This window comes from Ranitomeya imitator, chromosome 2 (genome assembly GCF_032444005.1).
Source record: "Ranitomeya imitator isolate aRanImi1 chromosome 2, aRanImi1.pri, whole genome shotgun sequence".
Classification (NCBI taxonomy): domain Eukaryota; kingdom Metazoa; phylum Chordata; class Amphibia; order Anura; family Dendrobatidae; genus Ranitomeya; species Ranitomeya imitator.
In genome coordinates, this window is record NC_091283.1 from 38729945 (window position 1) to 38752741 (window position 22797).

The window sequence follows — 22797 nt, forward strand, 5'->3', positions numbered from 1 at the left end:
AAAATCTCACCTCGTGGGGTATCCTTGATCATGAGGAAGGTGAGAGATCAGCAAAAAACTACACGGGGGAACTTGTTAATGATCTCAAGGTAGCTGGGACCACAGTCATGAAAAAAACCATTGGTAACACATTATGCCATAAAGGTTGAAAACCCTGCAGTGCCCGCAATGTCCCCCCTGCTCAAGAAGGCACATGTGCAGGCCCGTCTGAAGTTTGCCAATGAACACCTGGATGATTCTGTGAGTGATTGGGAGAAGGTGCTTTGGCCAGATGAGACAAAAATTGAGCTGTTTGGTGTTAACTCAACTCGCCATGTTTGGAGGAACAGAAATGCTGCTTATGACCCAAAGAACACAATCTTTAGTGTCATGAATGGAGGTGATAAAAAGCAAACTCACCAAAACCTTGTCAAATGACAAATGCACTAGCAGGGTGCAGCAGGCCCCCACTGATTAAGGCAGGGGGAGCAGAGGTGCAAACTACTGTAGAGAACCACCCACTCACCTAAACAACAGAATGATTGGCTTCCTAGTAGCAAAAATGCACACAAGTAAAGGTACCGTCACACTTAGCGACGCTGCAGCGATACCGACAACGATCCGGATCGCTGCAGCGTCGCTGTTTGGTCGCTGGAGAGCTGTCACACAGACCGCACTCCAGCGACCAACGATGCTGGTAACCAGGGTAAACATCGGGTAACTAAGCGCAGGGCCGCGCTTAGTAACCCGATGTTTACCCTGGTTACCATCCTAAAAGTAAAAAAAAACAAACACTACATACTTACCTACAGCCGTCTGTCCTCCAGCGCTCTGCTTCTCTGCTCTCCTCCTGTACTGGCTGTGAGCACAGCGGCCGGAAAGCAGAGCGGTGACGTCACCGCTCTGCTTTCCGGCTGACCGACAATCACAGCCAGAGCAGGAGGAGTGCAGAGCACAGCGCTGGAGGACAGACGGCTGTAGGTAAGTATGTAGTGTTTGGTTTTTTTTACTTTTAGGATGGTAACCAGGGTACCAGCGGCCCTGCGCTTAGTTACCCGATGTTTACCCTGGTTACCAGTGAAGACATCGCTGAATCGGTGTCACACACGCCGATTCAGCGATGTCTGCGGGGAGTCCAGCGACGAAATAAAGTTCTGGACTTTCTTCCCCGACCAGCGACAGCACAGCAGGGGCCTGATCGCTGCTGCCTGTCACACTGGACGATATCGCTAGCGAGGACGCTGCAACGTCACGGATCGCTAGCGATATCGTCTAGTGTGACGGTACCTTAAGGCTTGCATAAGACACTATTCACACAGTTAGGTGTGATGCACAGTGTCTGGACAACCTATTGATCACGCCCATAGTATTAGCAGGTGGGCCGTCCAGCACTATATATACTGTAAATGTACCTGAGAGTACATTTATATAGCGGCCTGAGGGTGATATACATTCATTTACCCATTCTTGCCTTTCACAGTTACCACTAACCTCACCTCAGCCTTACTTGTTTAGGAACAGAGCAGTGGCTGAAGGTAGTGCATTCTTTCTTAAAGTACTCAAGACCACAGTAGACCGAAAGGACAAGACTTTGATTCATGTGATCCTGAAATTGTTGTTTCTTGTAATAGAATTGGTGCCTTCAACAGCTGGACAGGTTTGAGGAAATCATAACTGAGCTGAATATTTGAGGAAAATTATACTATATAGATTAAGATTTATTCTAATGTTATTTTAGACTAACCAATGACTGATCTACTCATAATAGGTAACTTGGAGTTTTAGAAACTGGTCCTACAGATGATCAAGAATAAAACCATCATTGAATATTTTATCCTGGAAGGATTCTCGCATACCCCAGAATTACAGCTTATGGTCTTTGTTGTAGTTCTGTTGATATATCTAATTATTTTTGGAGGAAACATAACAATTCTCATATTAGTCTGTTTGGAACGCAATCTTCACACTCTTATGTATTTATGTGTCTATGAACTCGTAATGACCTGGAGAATCATAACGGCAGGTCAGTTTTAGCATTTAGTGAACGTAGCAAAAAAGCCAAACAAAAAACAAGTGTGGGATTTTTCCATTACGCTACAAGGATCAATTAATCTATACCAAAGTGGAACTTTATTAACTCTTAGGCTGCAGTCACACTAGCAGTATTTGGTCAATATTTTACATCAGTATTTGTAGCCAAAACCAGGAGTGGGTGATAAATGCAGAAGTGGTGAATATGTTTCTGTTATACTTTTCCTCTATTTGTTCCACTCCTGGTTTTGGCTTTCAAATACTGATGTAAAATACTGACCAAATACTGATAGTGTGATGGCAGCCTTAGCTTAATTATTCCTGATGTAGAGTAGCTTCAAATTTAAAGCTTTCCTGTACAGAACTGTGAAATAAAATTATTTTATGCATTTTGAAATATCAATGTACAATGAAGTCTGAATGCATTAAAAAGATATTTTACACCAAACCATCCTTCTTCTCCTTAGAGCATTCTTCATGTCTTTGTTTTTTAAGCTGTAGATTAGAGGGTTTAGCAGAGGGACCACAACTGTGTTGATCAACGTATAAAGCTTTTTGTAGTCTAGATTGCTAGGTATCATATATTGAATTATATTTATTGAATAGAGAAGGGTGACAATAGTGAGGTGTGAGGAGCACGTGTAGAAAGCCTTAGATCTGCCCATGGTGGTATGAATCTTCAATATTGCAAATATTATAAATATATAGGGCACAAAAGTGAGAAGGAATGGGAAAATAGTGAAAAGAAACCATCCTTCAATGAAGAATAATATTTCCAATACAGAGGTGTCACTGCAGGTCATCTTCATTAGAAGGATGATGTCACAGAGGAAGTGGTTGACTTCAATGGAGGTATAACATGAGAAACCTGATAGTAGCAAAGTATGTGGACAAATGAAAAGAAATCCTAAGATCCAGCAGAGAGAAGCCAATACAACACATGTTCTCTTGTTCATAACCAATTGGTACCTCAATGGAATACAAATGGCCACATAACGATCATAGCTCATGGCCGTCAGTATGTACAACTCATGAATTGTGAAGGATCCGGCCATGAAAGATTGTATCATACACCCCTGGAATGAAATGGTTTTATCCCTGGTCAGGAAACTGGTGAAGATCTTAAATAGCATGGAGGTAGTGAAAGAGATGTCAATGATGGACAGATTGGCCAAGAAGAAGTACATGGGAGTGTGGAGATGATGTTCTAAGCCGATCAGGATGAGAATCATCATGTTTCCTCCTAAAACAATCAGATAGACAAACAGAACTACAACAAAGACCATAAGATGTAATTCTGATGAGTCCGAGAATCCTTCCAGGATAAAATATTCAATGATGGTTTTATTCTTGTACATCTGTAGGGCCTAAGATGTATGGATAAGTCATTGGTTAGTGTAAGGGAATGTTAGAATAAATTGTAAACTACATTTGGATAAGGATCTAATTTATGATTTAACCAAAATTGTGCACGTGGTGAAGACGCCAGTAGTTTGGCAAAAGCTGAGATTTTCAAACTTGCATATTTCAAGGTCTCGTTATGTACTGTTGGTTCAATGTGGTTCATACAGCAAATATAATGTGTCAGCATGCATTATAAAGTGAACCTGACAGTAGAACTGAGGAAAGCATGAATCAGACACTGGCTGTGGTATTGCATCCAGATGCATTTTGCATATACTTTGAAAAGCAGGATAGGGACCATGCATCTAGGATGACTAGTCTAAGACAAGTCCATGGAGGTTTTGACCCACCTGGTTCTCCTAAAGTGACAGGTCTTTCCCTATGTATGTACAGGTCCTTCTCAAAAAATTAGCATAAAGTGTTAAATTTCATTATTTACCATAATGTAATGATTACAATTAAACTTTCATATATTATAGATTCATTATCCACCAACTGAAATTTGTCAGGTCTTTTATTGTTTTAATACTGATGATTTTGGCATACAACTCCTGATAACTAGTGTTGAGCGATACCTTCCGATATCGGAAAGTATCGGTATCGGTTTGGATCGGCCGATATTCAAAAAATATCGGATATCGCCGATACCGATACCCGATCCCAATGCAAGTCAATGGGACCAAAATATCGGAATTAAAATAAACCCTTTCTTTCCTTGTAGGTTCATTCTACATGAAGGAAAACAACTAAGAATAATGTAGGATGTATTGGGGGAGGTGGCGGAGACATTAAAGGCAATGAGGATTAGCCCAATCAAATAGAATAGCATGATTTTTTTTTTTTTTAAAGACGTTCGGATTGAAAAAGATATTGACTATGTAAATTTTTTTTTATTTTGTCAGATATTGATGTTTCACTATTCCACGACCTTCCCCTTCTTTTTTTTCCTTTTCCCACACTTTCATCTTCATCATCATCAGCATCTTTGACATCAACTTCTTCACCTTATTCATCTTCTTCTTCATCTTCTACCTATTTTTTTTTTTTATTACATTCTTCATATTCATTTTCTTCAACTATTATTATTCTTCCTATTCTACATATTCTTTTTATTCCACTGTTATTATTCTTCCTATTCTACTTCTTCATCATATTCTCATTTGTGACAGGCATTCCCGTAGTTGTTATCTATAAAAGTTGGAAGATTACACCTTCCGTTCTGCCAGTCACAAAAGTTACATTTGTCCGCGTTCAGTTTGGCCTGCAGCATCAGGCTTTATCCAGGGGCACCACGAGGAGGAACGGACTCACCCCCATACACTGCTTAGTCTTCTTCTGCATATAATTTAGATAATATCTTTTGCTCTGATATTGAGTGTTATGCTTAATGTTCTTCTGCTCTTTGTTCTGCAGCCTCTTGCTCTTCTGCTTCTCGGTCTTCCATGTCGTCGTCTCCAGGGTCGTCGTCTTCAGTGTCGTCATCTCCGCCGTCGTCGTCTCCGCCGTCGTCGTCTCCGCCGTCGTCGTCTCCGCCGTTGTCGTCGTCGTCATCGGGGTGGTCTTCCGGGTCGTCGTCGTCGTCGTCGTCATCGGGGTGGTCTTCCGGGTCGTCGACTTTAGGGTCTTAAACTTGGAAATGTAGCAGAAGGTACAAGAAGGCTGAGAAAATGCCAAGAACAAGCTGATGGAACTGGAACTCGGATGGCTACCCGAAGGTTCAAGAGCCTATGGAACTACCGAGGACCAGCTGACGTTACTGGAACCCGGTTACTAAGCAGGAGGTACCCGTGCTAAAAAGCACTACCAAGGACCGCCTGACGTTGGCGGAACTCGGATACCCAGAAGGAGGCACCTAAGCCAAAGGCTCTGCCCGGAACCAGCTGACGTTACTGGAACCAGGATGGGGAGCAGAAGGTACAAGAGCAAAAGACACTGCCGAGAACCAGCTGACGGTACTGGAACCCGGATGGGTAGCCGAAGGTCCAAGAGCCAATGGAACTACCGAGGACCAGCTGACGTTACTGGAACCGGGTTACTAAGCAGGAGGTACCCGTGCCTGAAAGCACTACCAAGGACCACCTGACGTTGGTGGAACTTGGATACCCAGAAGGAGGCACCTAAGCCAAAGGCTCTGCCCGGAACCAGCTGACGTTACTGGAACCAGGATGGGGAGCAGAAGGTACAAGAGCAAAAGACACTGCCTAGAACCAGCTGACGGTGCTGGAACCAGGTGGTGGACCCGAAGGCCCACAGGAGAGGAGAGAACAGCTAGGCCGCGAGGCAGCCGCAGTTACCGAACCCCAACAGTCCTACAGGGGGAGCTGGGCCTCCTGGCACTACAGAACCAGCCTTGACTACCAGTTCACGCAGCCCACATAGGAAGCTCCTAAACTGGAGGCACCCTGGAGTTGGCTAACTCGACCGCACCACGACGGGGCAAGCATAGGCGTCTCAGTGAAGTTGACACAACCCGGAAACAGCTGACGGTGCTGAAACCAGGCTTAGCACGAGGGAGTACCTGTGACAAGAACACTGCCGAGAACCAGCTGGCGGTGCTGGAACCCGGATGCGTTGCCCCAGTGTGCAAGAGCCAATGGCACGACCGAGGACCAGCTGACGGTGCTGGAACCCGGTTACTAAGCTGTAGGTGCCCGCGCTTAAAAGCACTACCAAGGACCGCCTGGCGTTGGCGGAACTCGGATACCCAGGAGGAGGCACCTAAGCCAAAGGCTCGGCCCGGAACCAGCTGACGGTGCTGGAACCAGGTGGTGGACCCGAAGGTCCACAGGAGAGGAGAGAACAGCTAGGCCGCGAGGCAGCCGCAGTTACCGAACCCCAACAGTCCTACAGGGGGAGCTGGGCCTACTGGCACTACAGAACCAGCCTTGACTACCAGTTCACGCAGCCCACATAGGAAGCTCCTAAACTGGAGGCACCCTGGAGTTGGCTAACTCGACCGCACCACGACGGGGCAAGCATAGGCGTCTCAGTGAAGTTGACACAACCCGGAAACAGCTGACGGTGCTGAAACCAGGCTTGGCACGAGGGAGTACCTGTGACAAGAACACTGCCGAGAACCAGCTGGCGGTGCTGGAACCCAGGTGCGTTGCCCCAGTGTGCAAGAGCCAATGGCACGACCGAGGACCAGCTGACGGTGCTGGAACCCGGTTACTAAGCTGTAGGTGCCCGCGCTTAAAAGCACTACCAAGGACCGCCTGGCGTTGGCGGAACTCGGATACCCAGGAGGATGCACCTAAGCCAAAGGCTCGGCCCGGAACCAGCTGACGGTGCTGGAACCAGGTGGTGGACCCGAAGGTCCACAGGAGAGGAGAGAACAGCTAGGCCGCGAGGCAGCCGCAGTTACCGAACCCCAACAGTCCTACAGGGGGAGCTGGGCCTACTGGCACTACAGAACCAGCCTTGACTACCAGTTCACGCAGCCCACATAGGAAGCTCCTAAACTGGAGGCACCCTGGAGTTGGCTAACTCGACCGCACCACGACGGGGCAAGCATAGGCGTCTCAGTGAAGTTGACACAACCCGGAAACAGCTGACGGTGCTGAAACCAGGCTTGGCACGAGGGAGTACCTGTGACAAGAACACTGCCGAGAACCAGCTGGCGGTGCTGGAACCCAGATGCGTTGCCCCAGTGTGCAAGAGCCAATGGCACGACCGAGGACCAGCTGACGGTGCTGGAACCCGGTTACTAAGCTGTAGGTGCCCGCGCTTAAAAGCACTACCAAGGACCGCCTGGCGTTGGCGGAACTCGGATACCCAGGAGGAGGCACCTAAGCCAAAGGCTCGGCCCTGAACCAGCTGACGGTGCTGGAACCAGGTGGTGGACCCGAAGGTCCACAGGAGAGGAGAGAACAGCTAGGCCGCGAGGCAGCCGCAGTTACCGAACCCCAGCAGTCCTACAGGGGGAGCTTGGCCTACTGGCACTACAGAACCAGCCTTGACTACCAGTTCACGCAGCCCACATAGGAAGCTCCTAAACTGGAGGCACCCTGGAGTTGGCTAACTCGACCGCACCACGACGGGGCAAGCATAGGCGTCTCAGTGAGCTTGACACAACCCGGAAACAGCTGACGGTGCTGAAACCAGGCTTGGCACAAGGGAGTACCTGTGACAAGAACACTGCCGAGAACCAGCTGGCGGTGCTGGAACCCGGATGCGTTGCCCCAGTGTGCAAGAGCCAATGGCACGACCGAGGACCAGCTGACGGTGCTGGAACCCGGTTACTAAGCTGTAGGTGCCCGCGCTTAAAAGCACTACCAAGGACCGCCTGGCGTTGGCGGAACTCGGATACCCAGGAGGAGGCACCTAAGCCAAAGGCTCGGCCCGGAACCAGCTGACGGTGCTGGAACCAGGTGGTGGACCCGAAGGTCCACAGGAGAGGAGAGAACAGCTAGGCCGCGAGGCAGCCGCAGTTACCGAACCCCAACAGTCCTACAGGGGGAGCTGGGCCTACTGGCACTACAGAACCAGCCTTGACTACCAGTTCACGCAGCCCACATAGGAAGCTCCTAAACTGGAGGCACCCTGGAGTTGGCTAACTCGACCGCACCACGACGGGGCAAGCATAGGCGTCTCAGTGAGCTTGACACAACCCGGAAACAGCTGACGGTGCTGAAACCAGGCTTGGCACGAGGGAGTACCTGTGACAAGAACACTGCCGAGAACCAGCTGGCGGTGCTGGAACCCGGATGCGTTGCCCCAGTGTGCAAGAGCCAATGGCACGACCGAGGACCAGCTGACGGTGCTGGAACCCGGTTACTAAGCTGTAGGTGCCCGCGCTTAAAAGCACTACCAAGGACCGCCTGGCGTTGGCGGAACTCGGATACCCAGGAGGAGGCACCTAAGCCAAAGGCTCGGCCCGGAACCAGCTGACGGTGCTGGAACCAGGTGGTGGACCCGAAGGTCCACAGGAGAGGAGAGAACAGCTAGGCCGCGAGGCAGCCGCAGTTACCGAACCCCAACAGTCCTACAGGGGGAGCTGGGCCTACTGGCACTACAGAACCAGCCTTGACTACCAGTTCACGCAGCCCACATAGGAAGCTCCTAAACTGGAGGCACCCTGGAGTTGGCTAACTCGACCGCACCACGACGGGGCAAGCATAGGCGTCTCAGTGAGCTTGACACAACCCGGAAACAGCTGACGGTGCTGAAACCAGGCTTGGCACTAGGGAGTACCTGTGACAAGAACACTGCCGAGAACCAGCTGGCGGTGCTGGAACCCGGATGCGTTGCCCCAGTGTGCAAGAGCCAATGGCACGACCGAGGACCAGCTGACGGTGCTGGAACCCGGTTACTAAGCTGTAGGTGCCCGCGCTTAAAAGCAATACCAAGGACCGCCTGGCGTTGGCGGAACTCGGATACCCAGGAGGAGGCACCTAAGCCAAAGGCTCGGCCCGGAACCAGCTGACGGTGCTGGAACCAGGTGGTGGACCCGAAGGTCCACAGGAGAGGAGAGAACAGCTAGGCCGCGAGGCAGCCGCAGTTACCGAACCCCAACAGTCCTACAGGGGGAGCTGGGCCTACTGGCACTACAGAACCAGCCTTGACTACCAGTTCACGCAGCCCACATAGGAAGCTCCTAAACTGGAGGCACCCTGGAGTTGGCTAACTCGACCGCACCACGACGGGGCAAGCATAGGCGTCTCAGTGAAGTTGACACAACCCGGAAACAGCTGACGGTGCTGAAACCAGGCTTGGCACAAGGGAGTACCTGTGACAAGAACACTGCCGAGAACCAGCTGGCGGTGCTGGAACCCGGATGCGTTGCCCCAGTGTGCAAGAGCCAATGGCACGACCGAGGACCAGCTGAAGGTGCTGGAACCCGGTTACTAAGCTGTAGGTGCCCGCGCTTAAAAGCACTACCAAGGACCGCCTGGCGTTGGCGGAACTCGGATACCCAGGAGGAGGCACCTAAGCCAAAGGCTCGGCCCGGAACCAGCTGACGGTGCTGGAACCAGGTGGTGGACCCGAAGGTCCACAGGAGAGGAGAGAACAGCTAGGCCGCGAGGCAGCCGCAGTTACCGAACCCCAACAGTCCTACAGGGGGAGCTGGGCCTACTGGCACTACAGAACCAGCCTTGACTACCAGTTCACGCAGCCCACATAGGAAGCTCCTAAACTGGAGGCACCCTGGAGTTGGCTAACTCGACCGCACCATGACGGGGCAAGCATAGGCGTCTCAGTGAGCTTGACACAACCCGGAAACAGCTGACGGTGCTGAAACCAGGCTTGGCACGAGGGAGTACCTGTGACAAGAACACTGCCGAGAACCAGCTGGCGGTGCTGGAACCCGGATGCGTTGCCCCAGTGTGCAAGAGCCAATGGCACGACCGAGGACCAGCTGACGGTGCTGGAACCCGGTTACTAAGCTGTAGGTGCCCGCGCTTAAAAGCACTACCAAGGACCGCCTGGCGTTGGCGGAACTCGGATACCCAGGAGGAGGCACCTAAGCCAAAGGCTCGGCCCGGAACCAGCTGACGGTGCTGGAACCAGGTGGTGGACCCGAAGGTCCACAGGAGAGGAGAGAACAGCTAGGCCGCGAGGCAGCCGCAGTTACCGAACCCCAACAGTCCTACAGGGGGAGCTGGGCCTACTGGCACTACAGAACCAGCCTTGACTACCAGTTCACGCAGCCCACATAGGAAGCTCCTAAACTGGAGGCACCCTGGAGTTGGCTAACTCGACCGCACCACGACGGGGCAAGCATAGGCGTCTCAGTGAGCTTGACACAACCCGGAAACAGCTGACGGTGCTGAAACCAGGCTTGGCACGAGGGAGTACCTGTGACAAGAACACTGCCGAGAACCAGCTGGCGGTGCTGGAACCCGGATGCGTTGCCCCAGTGTGCAAGAGCCAATGGCACGACCAAGGACCAGCTGACGGTGCTGGAACCCGGTTACTAAGCTGTAGGTGCCCGCGCTTAAAAGCACTACCAAGGACCGCCTGGCGTTGGCGGAACTCGGATACCCAGGAGGAGGCACCTAAGCCAAAGGCTCGGCCCGGAACCAGCTGACGGTGCTGGAACCAGGTGGTGGACCCGAAGGTCCACAGGAGAGGAGAGAACAGCTAGGCCGCGAGGCAGCCGCAGTTACCGAACCCCAACAGTCCTACAGGGGGAGCAGGGCCTACTGGCACTACAGAACCAGCCTTGACTACCAGTTCACGCAGCCCACATAGGAAGCTCCTAAACTGGAGGCACCCTGGAGTTGGCTAACTCGACCGCACCACGACGGGGCAAGCATAGGCGTCTCAGTGAAGTTGACACAACCCGGAAACAGCTGACGGTGCTGAAACCAGGCTTGGCACGAGGGAGTACCTGTGACAAGAACACTGCCGAGAACCAGCTGGCGGTGCTGGAATCCAGATGCGCTGCCTATTAAAGATTGTCTTCCTAGAGCCCCAACTAGCGGTGTTGGAGCAAAGGGTAAGCAGGGGGAGATGAGTGTAGGCCGAAGCCTGCACTGGAGGCAGCTTTGTGTCTGCGTTGCGTTTGCAGGACACTTTGCCGGCTACACACTGGGGGAACAGCTGGCGTTGCTGAACCCCACTAACACAATGGCGTGTGTTTTTCTCTGTGCAGCTAGCACTTGCGGGCAAAAACTAGCGATGTTAGAGCCCGTGTTGAAGCAGGAGGAGGAGGAGAGGAGCAGAGTGTAGGCCGAAGCCTAGTTGAACCAATTTCAAAGGAAACCTTTAACCCCCCCCTCAGGTGTTACAAAGTACAAGAGACACACCTTGTGCAGTATTAATGCTGCACAAGTGAAAGGTTGCTCTATTAATTTGTCTACTTGCACACGCTGAATGAAAGACATACACAATTTACCCCATTCTACAGTCAAACTGTAGTGGATGTGTGACTTGGTTTTTTGATGAGACGCAGCACAGGTGTCCAAAAGAACGCCTTGGTGCTTGGCGCAGCTTCCTGAGCGTTGTTATTTGCTGTACAGGAGTCTGCGCTCTTGTGTTATCCCTTGGCAATGCCCTGTTAGCGCTGCCCATCTTATGACATCATTTCATGTTGGCCGGTGCGGTTAACGATGGCCATAAATCCCAGACCCACAGTGTCTTTTCATAAAGCCACACTGCGGTGCTGGGATTCGTGGCCTTGAGCAGTAAATATTTTGGCCGCTCACACACGTCCTTACACCTGCTTCAGACTGGGCGGCCTCTGCTGATCCCTTCTCGCATGCCGCGGCCATGAGGCTGCACAGTCTGAAGAAGGCGGAAGGAGATGAGTGAACACAGGCAAACATATGCACTGCACATGCCCATCAATCACACCCTCGCAGTCAAAATAAGTAAGACAACGAGGAGCATTTTATTCAGGCAGGGCGGACGAACAGGCGCAAGTAGCCAACCAATGATGTCAGAAGACGGGAAGCGCTACCAAGGGGGGTGCTGCGTATCATTAGAAAGGAAAGTCACACCTCAGGGACAGTGGAATGGTCTCAAAGAGACACATTTTGTACGTGTTGAGTTCCACGTGGGCAAGGAGAAAACATCAGCCACCTTGTACAAATGCAGCAGTACTGCTGTACAAGGTGGCTGTTATACATAGAAACACCTGGGGGTGGGGGGCAGGCTCCCTTCAATTTCAGTTCATGTGCCTGCGTGGCGTTTGCAGGTCACGTTGCAAGCTACACAGCAGGGGAACAGCTGGCGTTGCTGAACCCCACTGACACATTGACTGGTGTTTTTCTCTGTGCAGATCGCATGTCCGGGCAAAAACTAGCGGTGTTAGAGCCCAGGGTCAGCAGGAGGAGGAGGAGAGGAGCAAAGTGTAGGCCGAAGCCTGCACTGGTGGCAGCTTTTGGTCGGTTGTGCCAGCGTGGCTTTTGCTGGACACGATGCCAACTACACAGCGGGGGAACAGCTGGCGGTGCTGAACCCCACTAACACATTGGCTGGTGTTTTTCTCTGTGCAGCTAGCATTTCCGGGCAAAAACTAGCGTTGTTAGAGCCCAGGGTCAGCAGGAGGAGGAGAGGAGCAGAGTGTAGGCCGAAGCTTAGTTGAACCAATTTCAAAGGTTACCTTTAACCCCCCCTCAGGTGTTACAAAGTACAAGAGCCACTCCTTCTGCAGCATTAATGCTGCACAAGTAAAAGGTTGCTCTATTAATTTGTCTACTTGCACACGCTGAATGCAACACGTACACTATTTAGCCCATTATACTGTTAAACAGTAGTGGAGGCGTGACTTGTCTTTTTAAAGAAAAGCAGCACAGGTGTCGAAAATAACACCTTGGTGCATGGGCGCAGCTTCCTGAGCGTTGTTATTTGCTGTACAGGAGTCTGCGCTCTTGTTATCCCTTGGCCATGCGCTGTGAGCGCTTCCTGTCTTCTGACCTCATTTCATGTTGGCCGATGCGGTTAGCGGTGGACATGAATCCCAGACCCACAGTGTGTTTGGAAAAAATCACACTGCGTGGCTGGGATTCGTGCCCTTGTGCAGTTGATATGTTTGCCGCTCACACATGTCCTTACACCTGCTTCAGACTGGGCGGCCTCATCTGATCCCTTATCGCCTGCCGCGGCCATGAGGACACCCAGTCTGAAGAAGGCGGAAGGAGATGAGTGAACACAGGCAAACATATGCACTGCACATGCCCATCAATCACACCCTCGCTGTCCAAAAAAATAAGACACCGAGGGGCGTTGTTTCGAGCAGGGGAGATGCACAGGCGCAGCCAGCTAACCAATGATGTCAAAAGACGGGCAGCGCTAACAAGGGTGGTGCTGCGTGTCATTACAAAGGAAAGTCAAACCTCAGGGACATTGTAATGGTCTCTAATGAGACACATTTTTTACGTGTTGAGTTCCACGTGGGCAAGGAGAAAAAGTCAGCCACCTTGTACAAATGCAGCAGTACTGCTGTACAAGGTGGCTGTTATACATAGAAACACCTGGGGGTGGGGGGCAGGCTCCCTTCAATTTCAGTTCATGTGCCTGCATGGTGTTTGCAGGTCACGTTGCAAGCTACACAGCAGGGGAACAGCTGGCGTTGCTGAACCCCACTGACACATTGACTGGTGTTTTTCTCTGTGCAGATTGCATGTCCGGGCAAAAACTAGCGGTGTTAGAGCCCAGGGTCAGCAGGAGGAGGAGGAGAGGAGCAAAGTGTAGGCCGAAGCCTGCACTGGTGGCAGCTTTTGGTCGGTTGTGCCAGCGTGGCTTGTGCTGGACACGATGCCGGCTACACAGCGGGGGAACAGCTGGCGGTGCCGAACCCCACTAACACATTGGCTGGTGTTTTTCTCTGTGCAGCTAGCATTTCCGGGCAAAAACTAGCGTTGTTAGAGCCCAGGGTCAGCAGGAGGAGGAGAGGAGCAGAGTGTAGGCCGAAGCCTAGTTGAACCAATTTCAAAGGTTACCTTTAACCCCCCCTCAGGTGTTACAAAGTACAAGAGCCACTCCTTCTGCAGCATTAATGCTGCACAAGTAAAAGGTTGCTCTATTAATTTGTCTACTTGCACACGCTGAATGCAACACGTACACTATTTAGCCCATTATACTGTTAAACAGTAGTGGAGGCGTGACTTGTCTTTTTAAAGAAAAGCAGCACAGGTGTCGAAAATAACACCTTTTTGCATGGGCGCAGCTTCCTGAGCGTTGTTAGTTGCTGTACAGGAGTCTGCGCTCTTGTGATCCCTTGGCTATGCGCTGTGAGCGCTTCCTGTCTTATGACCTCATTTCATGTTGGCCGTTGCGGTTAGCGGTGGACATGAATCCCAGACCCACAGTGTTTTTTTAAAAAATCACACTGCGGTGCTGGGATTCTTGCCCTTGTGCACTAAATATGTTTGCCGCTCACACATGTCCTTACACCTGCTTCAGACTGGGCGGCCTCATCTGATCCCTTATCGCATGCCGCGGCCATGAGGACACCCAGTCTGAAGAAGGCGGAAGGAGGTGACTTAAAACAGGCGAACATATGCACTGCACATGCCCATCAATAACACCCTCGCATCCAAAATATGAGACAACGAGGGGCGTTGTGTCGGGCAGGGCGGACGCACAGGCACAGGCAGCCAACCAATGATGTCAGAAGACGGGCAGCGCTAACAATGGGGGTGCTGCGTGTCATTAAAAAGGAAAGTCACACCTCAGGGACATTAGCATTGGTCTCTAATGAGACACATTTTGTACGTGTTGAGTTCCACGTGGGCAAGGAGAAAACATCAGCCACCTTGTACAAATGCAGCAGTACTGCTGTACAAGGTGGCTGTTATACATAGAAACACCTGGGGGTGGGGGGCAGGCTCCCTTCAATTTCAGTTCATGTGCCTGCGTGGCATTTGCAGGTCACGTTGCAAGCTACACAGCAGGGGAACAGCTGGCGTTGCTGAACCCCACTGACACATTGACTGGTGTTTTTCTCTGTGCAGATTGCATGTCCGGGCAAAAACTAGCGGTGTTAGAGCCCAGGGTCAGCAGGAGGAGGAGGAGAGGAGCAAAGTGTAGGCCGAAGCCTGCACTGGTGGCAGCTTTTGGTCGGTTGTGCCAGCGTGGCTTGTGCTGGACACGATGCAAGCTACACAGCAGGGAAACAGCTGGCGTTGCTGAACCCCACTAACACATTGGCTGGTGTTTTTCTCTGTGCAGCTAGCATTTCCGGGCAAAAACTAGCGGTGTTTGAGCCCAGGGTCAGCAGGAGGAGGAGAGGAGCAAAGTGTAGGCCGAAGCCTGCACTGGTGGCAGCTTTTGGTCGGTTGTGCCAGCGTGGCTTTTGCTGGACACGATGCCGGCTACACAGCGGGGGAACAGCGGGCGTTGCTGAACCCCACTAACACATTGGCTGGTGTTTTTCTCTGTGCAGCTAGCATTTCCGGGCAAAAACTAGCGTTGTTAGAGCCCAGGGTCAGCAGGAGGAGTAGAGGAGCAGAGTGTAGGCCGAAGCCTAGTTGAACCAATTTCAAAGGTTACCTTTAACCCCCCCCTCAGGTGTTGCAAGGTACAAGAGCCACACCTTGTGCAGCATTAATGCTGCACAAGTAAAAGGTTGCTCTATTTAATTTGCTCCTTGCACACGATGAATAAAACACGTACACTATTTAGCCCATTATACTGTCAAACAGTAGTGGAGGCGTGACTTTCCTTTTTACGGAGATGCAGCACAGGTGTCAAAATTAACACATAGCTGCTGTGCGCAGATTCCTGAGCGTTGTTATTTGCTGTACAGGAGTCTGCGCTATTGTGTGATCCCTTGGCCATGCGCTGTGAGCGCTTCCTGTCTTCTGACCTCATTTTATGTTGGCCGTTGCGGTTAGCGATGGACATGAATCCCAGACCCACAGTGTGTTTTCAAAAAATCACACTGCGTGGCTGGGATTCGTGGCCTTGTGCAGTAAATATGTTTGACGCTCACACATGTCCTTACACCTGCTTCAGACTGGGTGGCCTCATCTGATCCCTTATCGCCTGCCGCGGCCATGAGGACACCCAGTCTGAAGAAGGCGGAAGGAGATGAGTGAACACAGGCAAACATATGCACTGCACATGCCCATCAATCACACCCTCGCTGTCCAAAAAAATAAGACACCGAGGGGCGATGTTTCGAGCAGGGGAGATGCACAGGCGCAGCCAGCTAACCAATGATGTCAAAAGACGGGCAGCGCTAACAAGGGTGGTGCTGCGTGTCATTACAAAGGAAAGTCACACCTCAGGGACATTGTAATGGTCTCTAATGAGACACATTTTGTACGTGTTGAGTTCCACGTGGGCAAGGAGAAAAAGTCAGCCACCTTGTACAAATGCAGCAGTACTGCTGTACAAGGTGGCTGTTATACATAGAAACACCTGGGGGTGGGGGGCAGGCTCCCTTCAATTTCAGTTCATGTGCCTGCGTGGCGTTTGCAGGTCACGTTGCAAGCTACACAGCAGGGGAACAGCTGGCGTTGCTGAACCCCACTGACACATTGACTGGTGTTTTTCTCTGTGCAGATTGCATGTCCGGGCAAAAACTAGCGGTGTTAGAGCCCAGGGTCAGCAGGAGGAGGAGGAGAGGAGCAAAGTGTAGGCCGAAGCCTGCACTGGTGGCAGTTTTTGGTCGGTTGTGCCAGCGTGGCTTGTGCTGGACACGATGCAAGCTACACAGCAGGGAAACAGCTGGCGTTGCTGAACCCCACTAACACATTGGCTGGCGTTTTTCTCTGTGCAGCTAGCATTTCCGGGCAAAAACTAGCGTTGTTAGAGCCCAGGGTCAGCAGGAGGAGGAGAGGAGCAGAGTGTAGGCCGAAGCCTAGTTGAACCAATTTCAAAGGCTACCTTTAACCCCCCCTCAGGTGTTACAAAGTACAAGAGCCACTCCTTCTGCAGCATTAATGCTGCACAAGTAAAAGGTTGCTCTATTAATTTGTCTACTTGCACACGCTGAATGCAACACGTACACTATTTAGCCCATTATACTGTTAAACAGTAGTGGAGGCGTGACTTGTCTTTTTAAAGAAAAGCAGCACAGGTGTCGAAAACAACACCTTTTTGCATGGACGCAGCTTCCTGAGCGTTGTTAGTTGCTGTACAGGAGTCTGCGCTCTTGTGATCCTTTGGCCATGCGCTGTGAGCGCTTCCTGTCTTATGACCTCATTTCATGTTGGCCGTTGCGGTTAGCGGTGGACATGAATCCCAGACCCACAGTGTGTTTTTAAAAAATCACACTGCGGTGCTGGGATTCGTGCCCTGGTGCACTAAATATGTTTGCCGCTCACACATGTCCTTACACCTGCTTCAGACTGGGCGGCCTCATCTGATCCCTTCTCGCATGCCGCGGCCATGAGGCTGCACAGTCTGAAGAAGGCGGAAGGAGATGAGTTAAGACAGGCGAAGATATGCACTGCTCGTGCCCATCAATCACACCCTCGCAGTCAAAATAGTTAAGACAACGAGGAGCATTTTATTCAGGCAGGGCGGACGCACAGGCGCAACTAGCCAACCGATGATGTCAGAAGACGGGAAGCGCTACCAAGGGGGGTGCTGCGTATCATTAGAAAGGAAAGTCACACCTCAGGGACAGTGGAATGGTCTCAAAGAGACACATTTTGTACGTGTTGAGTTCCACGTGGGCAAGGATAAAAAGTCAGCCACCTTGTACAAATGCAGCAGTACTGCTGTACAAGGTGGCTGTTATACATAGAAACACCTGGGGGAGAGGGGGCCAGGCTCCCTTCAATTTCAGTTCATGTGCCTGCGTGGCGTTTGCAGGACACGTTGCCAGCTACACAGCAGGGGAACAGCTGGCGTTGCTGAACCCCACTAACACATTGGCTGGTGTTTTTCTCTGTGCAGCTAGCAGTTCCGGGCAAAAACTAGCGGTGTTTGAGCCCAGGGTCAGCAGGAGGAGGAGAGGAGCAAAGTGTAGGCCGAAGCCTGCACTGGTGGAAGCTTTTGGTCGGTTGTGCCAGCGTGGCTTGTGCTGGACACGATGCCGACTACACAGCAGGGGAACAGCTGGCGGTGCTGAACCCCACTGACACATCACCTAGTGTTTTTTCTGTGTAGACAACACTTCCAGGTGTCAACTGACAGTGTTGAAACCCAGGGAATCAAAGAGGAGCAGAGTGTAGGCCGAAGCCTGCAGTGGAGCAAGTGTAAAGGGAACCTTTAACCCCCCCCCAGGCATTTGTTGCTGAAAGAGCCATCTTGTACAGCAGTAATACTGCACATGGAAAATGGTGGCTCCGAAAATAATGCTCCTTGCAAACGCTGAAGTACACACTCATATAATGTGTCCCCTCACACCGTCAAACCATCCCGGAAGTGGGACTTTCCTTTGTAATGTGACACAGCACAGCCGTCATTCCAACCCCCTTGGTGCCGTGCGCCACCTCCTCAACGTTGTTTGGTTCTGTCACGGAGCCCGCGCTGTAATGTTATCCCTTGGCCATGCACAGTTAGCGGTGCCCGTCTTCTGACATCATTTAGGTGTCAGGCTGGCAGTGCCTGTGCGTCAAAGCTGCCCGAGATCCAACCTTGCAGTGTCATCAAATGTAATCCCACTGCGGGCCAGGGATCCATGGGCATGCGCAGTGCATATCATCGCCTCTCACTCACCTCCTTCATGCTTCTTCAGACTGTGCGGCGTCACGGCCGTGGCATGCTATTAGGGATCAGCTGACGCCGCCTAGTCTGAAGAAGCATGAAGAAGGGGAATGAGAGGCTAGTATATGCACTGCGCATGGCCATGGATACCAGGCCCACTGTGGGATCACATTAGACGACACTGCGAGGTGGGATTTCGGGCAGCGTGGACGCACAGGCGCAGCCAGGACGACAACAAATGATGTCAGAGGACGGGCAGCGCAAACTGTGCATGGCCAAGGGATAACATAACAGTGCAGGGTCCATGACGGAATCAAACAACGCTAAGGAGGCAGCGCACGGTGCCAAGGGGGTAGCAATGACGGCTGTGCTGCGTCACATTACAAAGGAAAGTCCCACCTCTGGGACGGTTGGACGGTGTGAGGGGACACATTACATGAGTGTGTAGTTCAGCGTTTCCAAGGAGCATAATTTCAAGAGCGACCTTTCCCTTGTGCAGTATTAGTGCTGCACATGGTGGCTCTTTCAGTAACAAACGCCTAGGGGGGGGGGGGACAGGTCCCCTTACATTTTAGTTGTGCCAGCGTGGCGGTCGCATGACACGTTGCCGGATACACAGCTGGGGTCAGCTGACGTTACTGAACCCCAATAACAGAGGAGCGACTGTTGACTGTGCACACAGCACTTCCAGGCACCAACTGGCGGTGTTAGAGCCCAGGGACAGCAGGAGGAGCAGATTGGAGGTATTACCGCACACACAGCTGGGGATCAGCTGACGTTACTGAACCCCAATAACAGAGGAGCGACTGTTGACTGTGCACACAGCACTTCCAGGCACCAACTGGCGGTGTTAGAGCCCAGGGACAGCAGGAGGAGCAGATTGGAGGTATTACCGCACACACAGTGGGGATCAGCTGACGTTACTGAACCCCAATAACAGAGGAGCGACTGTTGACTGTGCACACAGCACTTCCAGGCACCAACTGGCGGTGTTAGAGCCCAGGGACAGCAGGAGGAGCAGAGGAACAGAGTGTAGGCCGAAGCCTGATTGGAGCAAGTTGAAAGGGAACCTTTAACCCCCCCCCCCAAGACGTTTGTAGCTGAAAGAGCCATCTTGTGCAGCGCTAAGGATGCAAAAGGAAAAGGTTGCTCTTTTAATTATGCTCCTTGCAAACACAGAAGTAAACACTAAAAATGTGTCCCCTTATACCGTTAAACCGTCACGGAGGTGCGAATTTCCTTCGTAATGGGACACAGCACAGCTGTCATTCCTATCCCCTTGGTGCCGTGTGCTGCCTCCTCAGCGTTGTTTTAAGCTGTCACGGAGCCTGCGCTGTTCTGTTATCCCTTGGCCATGCCCAATTAGCGCTGCCTGTCTTCTGACATAATTTGGTGTCAGGCTGTCAGTGCCTGTGCGTCCACGCTGCTCCAGATCCCACCTCGCAGTCTCGTCTAACGTAATCCCACTGCGGGCCTTGGATCCATGGGCATGCACAGTGCATATCCTCGACTCTCACTCCCCTCCTTCCCTCTTCTTCAGACTGTGCGTTGTCACGGCCGTGGCATGCTATTAGGGATCAGCTGACGGCGCACAGTCTAAAGAAGGCGGAGGGAAATGAGCGAGAGCCCGAGGGGAAGATATGCACTGCGCATGCCCATGGATCCCAGGCCCGCAGTGTGACTCAATCAGAAGACACTGCGAGGCGGGATCTATGGCAGCGCGGCCGCACAGGCGCAGCCAGCCTGACACCAAATTATGTCAGAAGACAGGCAGCGCAAATAGGGCATGGCCAAGGGATAACAGAACAGCGCAGGCTCCGTGACAGCTTAAAACAACGCTGAGGAGGCAGCGCATGGCACCAAGGGGGTAGGAATGACGGCTGTGCTGCGTCACATTACGAAGGAAAGTCCCAGCTCTGGGACGGTATAACGGTATCAGTGAACACATTTTATAAGTGTTAAGTTCTGCGTGTGCAAGGAGCCCAAAAAAAATAGCTACCTTTTCCTTGTGCAGCATTACTGCTGCACAAGATGGCTCTTTCAGTAACAAACGACGGGGGGGGGGGGGCAGGTTCCCTTACATTCAGGTTGTTGTGCCAGCGTAGCGGTCGCAGGACACATTGCCGGCTACACAGCTGGGGATCAGCTGACGTTACTGAAACCCAATAACACTGGGTCGTATGTTTTGACTGTGCAGCCTGCACTTCTGAGCCGCAACTGGCGGTGTTGGAGCCCAGGAATAGCATTTCAGGTGGTAGAAAGATGAACACAGCAGAAGACCTGGATGACACCCAATTAATTAATCAGGCAGAGGAGTGGCAAATTCCTGCGAGATCCAGGCCTGGTTCATTTTCAGGAAAGTAAGCCGGTCAACATTATCGGAGGATAGTCGCATGCGACGGTCTGTTAGTACACCACCTGCGGCACTAAAGACACATTCCGATAAGACACTAGCCGCAGGGCAAGCCAGCACCTCCAATGCATACTGACTTAGCTCTGGCCATGTATCCAGCTTAGAGACCCAAAACTTGAACGGGGAAGAGCCGTCTGGGAGTACAGTAAGAGGGCAAGCCATGTAGTCTGTCACCATCTGACGGAACCGTTGCCTCCTGCTGACTGGAGCCGCTGGTGATGGTGTAGACATTTGGGGCGGGCACACAAAAGTGTGCCAGAGTTGTGCCATACTCAGCTTGCCTTGGGCAGAGGCACTGCTTCTGCTCCCTCTTTGGGCAGAGCCTCCCCCACTGCCTCGACGCACTGAGCTGCTTTGTAAAGCACTAGCAGCACTCCTCTCAGTTGGACAGGAGAAGATGATGGAATTCACCAGTGTGTCGTGGTACTCCCGCAATTTACGTTCCCGGGTCAACGCAGGGATGAGGTTTTGGACGTTGTCCCGGTAGCGAGGATCGAGGAGGGTGAACACCCAATAATCAGGCATGTTGAGAATGTGGTCGATGCGGCGGTCATTTCTCAGGCACTGCAGCATAAAATCCACCATGTGCTGCAGACTGCCAACTGGCCCAGAAACGCTGTCCCCTGCTTGAGACATGATCTCTGCCCGCTCGTCATCACCCCACCCTCGCTGTACACACTGACCACTGGACAATTGTGTCGCTCCCTCCTCTGGACGGAGCTCTTCCTCGTCCATTGACTCCTCCTCATCCTCCTCACAAATTGGCCCCTGCGTACCCCTTTGTGAGGAACCACGTGGCGCTGACTCTCCAGAAGCTGATGGAAAAGGTGACTCCTCATCCTCCACCTCTTCCACCACATCATCCCTTAACCCTTGCAAAGTTTGCTGAAGCAGGCAGATAAGGGGGACAGTCATGCTGACTAGTGCATCATCTGCACTTGCCATCCGCGTGGAATAATCAAAAGGACGCAAAACCTGGCAGACGTCCTTCAGAGTGGCCCACTCTGTGGTTGTGAAGTCTGATCGGCGCTGACTGCGACTTCTTTGCGCCTGATGCAGCTGGTACTCCATAACTGCTTGCTGCTGCTCATACAACCGCTCCAACATATGTAACGTGGAATTCCACCGGGTAGGTAGGTCACATATGATGCGGTGTTCCGGAAGGCGGAATCTGCGCTGCAGAGCAGCAATGCGGGATCTGGCCAAGCTGGAACGCCGCAAGTGAGCACACTCTAGGCGGACCTTGTGCAGCAGGGCATCAAGATCCGGATAGTCCCTCAGAAAACTCTGCACAACCAAATTGAGCACATGTGCCAGACATGGGATGTGAGTGAGGTTGCCAAGGGCCAAAGCTGCCACCAGATTTCGGCCATTGTCACACACTACCATGCCTGGCTGGAGATTCGCTGGCAGTAACCACACATCGCTCTCCTGCTTGATGGCATTCCAGAGCTCCTGCGCTGTGTGGCTTCGATGCCCCAATGAAACTAGTTTCAAGACGGCCTGCTGACGTTTGGCCACGGCTGTGCTCATGTCGGTCATAGGTAAACGTTCACGGGTCCATGTGGGGGTGGACTGTGACGGATCCTGCAGAGAGGAATCAGAGGAACTGGTGTAAGAGGAGGAGTCGATGCGTACAGACTGGATTCCTGCAATCCTTGGAGTGGGCAGGACACGTCCTGCGCCACTCGCACGATCTGTACCTGGCTCAACAACATTAACCCAATGGGCAGTGAGGGAAACATATCGCCCCTGTCCATGCTGACTGGTCCACGCATCGGTGGTGAGGTGGACCTTGCTACTGACGGCGTTCAGTAGCGCATGTTTTATGTTTGCCTCAACATGCCTGTGCAGGGCAGGGACAGCCTGCCTGCTGAAGTAAAAGCGGCTGGGCACCTTGTACTGTGGGACTGCCAATG